Here is a 6,863-nt window from a genome sequence, read left to right on the forward strand (position 1 = left end):
GAACTTACATATAAGGCAGTCCAGTGGTGACAGCCTAGACAGGAGAACCGTTTGTAAAAAGATGCAGTTTTGTACCATTTGTAAAAAGTCTAAAGTTTATATAGTTTAGATACATCCACATTCTCAGGGGATGCTTAAGTTATGGCTATCAGGTATCTCTAAAATGCAGAGTCATTCTCAGTATCCTTCATTTAAGTTATTGCTGTCAGGTATGTCTGCCATGCATATGTTCCAGGAACTGCTAATTATGCTGTAGATATAACAGTAATAAAAAAAATCCCTGCCCTCATGAAGATTAAGTTCAAATAGGGCAGAGACTGAAAATAAACATAATAAATAAGTGAATTATATAGTACATAAGAAGGTAACAAATGTCATTGAGAAAAATAAAGTGAGATAGGACTCCCACAGCAGAGAACCAGTTGAAATTTTAAATATAATAGGGTTGACTTTTGTAGTAAGCCATTCTTGCATTGCTATAAAGAAATACCTGAGATTGAGTAATTTATAAAGAAAGCCAGTTTAATTGGTCCATGGTTCTGCAGGCTGTACAGTAATCATAGTACTGACATCTGTTTTGGGGGAGGCCTAAGGAAGCTTCTAAGCATGGCAGAAGGTAAAGCGGGAACAGGCATATCACATGGCCAGAGCAGGAGCTCTTGTGAGGAAGAAAGTGGAGTGGGCGAGGTTGGGGGTAGATGCCACATACTTTTTAACTACCAGATCTCTTGTGAACTCAGAGTGAGAGCTCACTTAACACCAAGGGGATGCCCAAGCCATTCACGGGCGATCCACCAGATGACCCAAACACTTCCCACCAAGTCCCACTTCCAACACTGGGGATTACATTTCAACATGAGATTTGGGTAAGGACAAATATCTAAACTACATCAACTTTTCTGAGAAATAATTTTAGCAAGGACATGAAGTAGATGAAGGCTTTAGCGATGTAGAGGAAACAGCTAGAGCAGGAAGGATACTGGTGTGTTTGAGGAATAGCTAGGAAGTCATTATGTTAGGAGCAAAGTGAATGAGAAGAGAGTGACAGGAGATGTGATTGATAGGTAATTGTGGGGCCAGTTCCTCTAGCATCTTGCAGGCAATTTAAAGGATTTTAGCATTTATTTGGTGAAACGTGAATCTACTGAGGAATTTTGAGCACAATATTGACATGTTCCGAGGCTATGGGTAGAAGTATGGAGACCAGCTGGGAGAAAATTAGAAAAAATGTGAAAGATGCTGGTGGATTAGGCTAGGGTAATAAAAGGGGCAGTGGTAGAAACTGAGAAGAGTATATATATATACACACACCTATATACACACGCATACACATATACACACTTTTAACATATTGGGTCTTTATATTCTTGAACACAGAATACCCCTGTTTCTTTAGATCTTTAATATCTTTCAATAAGGTTTACATTTTCTATACTCATATTTCTACACACTTTGTTTCCATTATTGTAAATAGTCTCTTGCTCTCCCTCTTTTCTTTCACCCTCTGCTTTAACCATTGTTTGTTTATTCCTTATGTATTGAGATACCACTTGTTTTTGAATAGGAATCTTATGGCAAGCCACCATACTGAATTCTCATTATTTCTATAAATTTGTCTGTAGATAATTTTGGATATTTTATGTGGTCAGTCATGTCATTTATGAATAGTAACCATTTTCTTCTTTTAAATATTCTTCAAAAATGTATGCCTTTAATTTAATTTGTTTTTCTTACTATATTGGAAAGGATCCTCAATAAAAGTAGCAGTTGTTTGCAATCCTTAATTTATTTCAGATTTTGAAGGGAACACATTTAATGTTTTGCTACTAAGAGGATATTTGTGATATACTTTGATACCTGTCTTTTTTCAGGCTAAGCAGGTGCCTCTCTTCTTAGTTTCCTATTGTTACCGTACACAAGAGGTGTTGAATTGTATAACATTTCCGCATTTCTTAGATGACCATGTGGATTTTTTCCTTTAATCTAGTCATGTAATTTTAATATATTTTCAATGCTAAAAGGGTATTTGTATTCCCAAGATAAGCCCAACTTGGGCATGGTATATTTTTGAATATTATTTTGGATTCAGTTTGTAAATCTATTGTTTATAATTTATATCTGCTTTTATAAATGAAATAAAGCTATGAGTTTCCTTGCTAAAACTGTCCTTTTCTCATTTATAAATGATTTCAGTATTACTACTTCTTGGCTGTCAAATCCAGTATATGGAATTTGTCCATACTAAACTTGTGAACAGTATCTTAATTACTCCTGTGGGTTTTCTACACACTGACATAGCATTCAGAAGCTTTGTGTTTGGGCCACTAGGGTCTTTTAAGATACCAAATACTTGATTAATCTAATGAAATCAGCACCCAGTCAATATATGTTGGGTCCCCTGCACTTTTGTAATTCATAAATGACTATTATTAATATTTTATGCTTATAGATGAGCAGCATAAGAATGATTTTTCTATTGGGCTGAGATGTAACAAGTTCAATATTGTAGGAAGGTGGCATTTTGAACATTTGATTGTTAAGTCGGCATCACTGTGTAAAGTTTCTACTATTTTGTTTGTGTTTTTTTCTTGGTAACAATTTTGCATATGCACCTTTCCTAGACCCCTGCCCTAGCCATCTGGGCATCTGTTGTTATGTCTGCTTGCTTTTAGATTATCTTTTCTAAGTTAACAGTCTTATTAGTAGTAACTACTTGACTAGTTTACCCTAAGGTCAGAGATTTAAGTTGAAAGGTGCTTCAGATTATTGTCATTTCTAGCTTTCACCAGAGCACAGGATTTGTCAAATAAATATGAATAATTAGGCCCAGAAAACTTTAAAATAACAACTTAGAAGAAAATTTAAACCACCAGCTTCATAATGTTAAGAAGTTGTTTAAATGGATTAATTATGCTCTTCACAATGTGGACTTAAACAGTTGCTTTAGACAAGTGGCACTGGGTTTGAAAACTTCAAAAATGTGTTTCTTTGACAAATTGAAGTGCTTCTTATATAGCATTGCCAGATAAAAGCCCCTGCACCTTCTCAGTTATTTCAGGACCAGCTTGAGGCTGAAGAAAAGGCAAGATCCCAGAGATCATGGCAGACTTCATTTGTCTCTTCCAGAAGAGAACCTTCCCCCTACGGATACCGGAAAGGCTGGATACCTCGGTTATCAGAGGATTTTGGAGATGGAGGTGCTTTTCCAGGGATTCATGTGGCTCAGTATCCACTGGATATGGGACGAAAGACAAAAAATGTCTAATGCGCTGGCCATTCAGGTGGATTCTGAAGGAAAAATTAAACATGATGTAATCACTAGACAAGGACAGTCAAAAGACGAGATCATTTACAGCAAATACACTGTCCTGGTTTCAAAGGATGTTATGAATGCAAATGACCCAGACTTGCAAAGGCCCGATGAAGAAGCTATAAAAGACATAACAGAAAAGACAAGAGTAGCCTTATAAAAAGCTGTATCACAGAAGGTCGCTGCTATCATGCCAGTTCGGGCAGCTGACAAACTGACTCCTGCTCAGTATATCCGATACACACCATCTCAGCAAGGAGTGGCTTCCAACTCTGGAGCTAAACAGAGGGTTAGTCAGATGGTAGAAGTGCAGAAAGATCCAACGGAGCCTCCAAGGTTCAAGATTAATAAGAAAATTCCCGGAGGACCACCTTCTTCTCCTGTACCTGTCATGCATTCTCCTAGCTGAAAGATGGCTGTAAAGGAACAACAAGAGTGCAAGTTTCCTCCTTGTATTTCTAACTGGAAAAATGCAAAAGGTTATACAATTCCATTAGACAAACGTCTGGCTGCCGATGGAAGAGGACTACAGACAGTACACATAAATGAAAATGTTGCCAAACTGGCCGAAGCCCTCTACATTGCTGATCAGAAAGTTTGTGAAGCTGTGGAAATGCGTGCCCAAGTAGAGAGAAAAATGGTCTAGAAAGAAAAGGGAAAACATGAAGAGAAACTTAGAGAAATGGCTCAGAAAGCCAGGGAACAAAGAGCTGGGATCAAAACTCATGTGGAAAAAGAGGATAGGGAGGCACGTGAGAGGGATGAAGTCCGGCATGACAGGCGACAAGAGAGACAGCATGGCAGGAATCTTTCCAGGGCAGCTCCTGATAAAAGGTCGAAACTTAAGAGAAGTGAAAATGGGGATATCAGCGAAGTCATTGCTCTCGGTGTTCCTAATCCTTGAACTTCCAATGAAGGTCAGTACGACCAAAGACTCATCAACCAATCCAAGGGTATGGACCGTGGATTTGCAGGTGGAGAAGACGAAATTTATAATGTTTGTGATCAAGCCTGGAGAGGTGGTAAAGATATGGCCCACAGTATTTATAGGCCCAGTAAAAATCTGGACAAGGACATGTATGGCGATGACCTAGAAGCAAGAATAAAGACCAACAGATTTGTTCCCAACAAGGAGTTTTCTGGTTCAGGTTGTAGGCAGAGAGGCTGAGAAGGATCAGTTTAGTTTGGGGAAGATCCTTTTGGTTTGGACAAATGTTTGGAAGAAGAGAAACAGCACGGTGGCTCTAAAAGACCCTGAGATAGCCTCCGCCCCATGGAATATGAGCATGATGGCAAGAAGAGGAGGAAGGATTAGACACAATTTTCTTCGAAGTGAATGAACTATTATTATCCATAACCCTAATGATGCAAGTCATATGGGGGAACACTTTGTAAATGGTCAGGACAAAAACTGAATCTGGGTGCCAGATCCTAGCACTACTTTTTTGCTGGAGAACGGAGGGAATAGAAAATTCTACTTTGAAGTATGTTTTTTAAAAAGTGGATTGTGTTTGTGCTTCTCCCACCTTTCAGCATTTATAGAACATGCTGCTCCACATACAGAATCAAGACCACTTCCTTTTATGCAACATTAATAGTTTGGGGTTAATATTTTGTGTGAGAACAGCTGCATACGAGTAAAGTTACCTCAACCACAGTGAGTAGGAGGGTGTTCACATATTGTAACGGTCCTGCCAAATAAATTTTGTCCCTATTGTGCTCTGTTTTAATTTGGAGTGGGCAAAGTAAGCTCTTGCTTGGTGCTACTATTTGTTTTAAATAAAAATATTTAGACAACAAAAATGAGATATACAATATTTGGGACATATAAAAAATATTTATTTGTCTGAAATTCAAATTTATCTTGGTGTCCTATATTTTTGTTTACTAAATCTGGCAACCTTATTTCTATGTAGATTAAAAACAAAAATAAGCTTTCATAAAAGCAATGTGCAATTGTGAAGCAGCGCTTAACTCATCTGACTTAGTATATTATGTAATTACTTCAATTGGTTAGAATCTAATTAGTAACAAGAAAGCAACACAAGTCAATTTGGGATATTTTGTTCATGTGCATTCTTTATGAATATTTAACTAGAATGCTAGACAACTTTGGTGTATGGAATATCTTTTACACATAAAATGGAAGTAAGTAAGACAATAAAAACAAGTTACAAGAAAAGGAGTTGCTGGTATTAGGTCAGGATCTTCTCACTTAACAAGGATCAGGAAGTGAGAACTTATTTCAGTTGTCTGGGTCTAAATTCACTTTGAGCAACTAACTCAAGATGATTATGATGTAGATGTATTAAAGATGGATATTAGTGGAGGAAGAGGACAGAACTCCACAACACAGCAATTACCTGAAAAATAGACTCAGGAGTTCAAGACCAGAGAAAACTTGATTAAAAGCAGGTGAAACAGCTGATATTTTCAACTATTCCCTATCGTCATCAGTGCAGGCCCAGCTCACTTAATTTCCATTTCTATCATCTGATAAGAATTCCTGGAATATTTCAAAGTGGGAGTGATGATAAATACTCTGTTTCTGTCAATAAATTAATTCTCAGTTTCTGAGAAGTTTATTTTCTTTTTTTTTTTTAAATTTATTTATTATTATTATACTTTAAGTTGTAGGGTACATGTGCATAACGTGCAGGTTTGTTACATATGTATACTTGTGCCATGTTGGTGTGCTGCACCCATCAACTCGTCAGCACCCATCAACTCATCATTTACATCAGGTATAACTCCGAATGCAATCCCTCCCCCCTCCCCCCTCCCCATGATAGGCCCCTGTGTGTGATGTTCCCCTTCCTGAGTCTAAGTGATCTTATTGTTCAGTTCCCACCTATGAGTGAGAACATGCGGTGTTTGGTTTTCTGTTCTTGTGATAGTTTGCTAAGAATGATGGTTTCCAGCTGCATCCATGTCCCTACAAAGGACGCAAACTCATCCTTTTTGATGGCTGCATAGTATTCCATGGTGTATATGTGCCACATTTTCTTAATCCAATCTGTCACTGATGGACATTTGGGTTGATTCCAAGTCTTTGCTATTGTGAATAGTGCTGCAATAAACATACGTGTGCATGTGTCTTTATAGCAGCATAATTTATAATCCTTTGGGTATATACCCAGTAATGGGATGGCTGGGTCATATGGTACATCTAGTTCTAGATCCTTGAGGAATCGCCATACTGTTTTCCATAATGGTTGAACTAGTTTACAATCCCACCAACAGTGTAAAAGTGTTCCTATTTCTCCACATCCTCTCCAGCACCTGTTGTTTCCTGACTTTTTAATGATTGCCATTCTAACTGGTGTGAGATGGTATCTCATTGTGCTTTTGATTTGCATTTCTCTGATGGCCAGTGATGATGAGCATTTTTTCATGTGTCTGTTGGCTGTATGAATGTCTTCTTTTGAGAAATGTCTGTTCATATCCTTTGCCCACTTTTTGATGGGGTTGTTTGTTTTTTTCTTGTAAATTTGTTTGAGTTCTTTGTAGGTTCTGGATATTAGCCCTTTGTCAGATGAGTAGATTGCAAAAA

At 37.7% G+C, this 6,863-nt stretch overlaps 1 pseudogene; it reads left to right on the forward strand.

The window, feature by feature from the left end:
• The window catches only part of LOC126948913 (SNW domain-containing protein 1-like), a 57,253-nt pseudogene extending 52,603 nt beyond the window's left edge, over positions 1–4,650 (forward strand).
• The last annotated feature ends 2,213 nt before the right edge of the window (positions 4,651–6,863 follow it).

Source organism: Macaca thibetana, chromosome 1, assembly GCF_024542745.1.
Source record: "Macaca thibetana thibetana isolate TM-01 chromosome 1, ASM2454274v1, whole genome shotgun sequence".
Classification (NCBI taxonomy): domain Eukaryota; kingdom Metazoa; phylum Chordata; class Mammalia; order Primates; family Cercopithecidae; genus Macaca; species Macaca thibetana.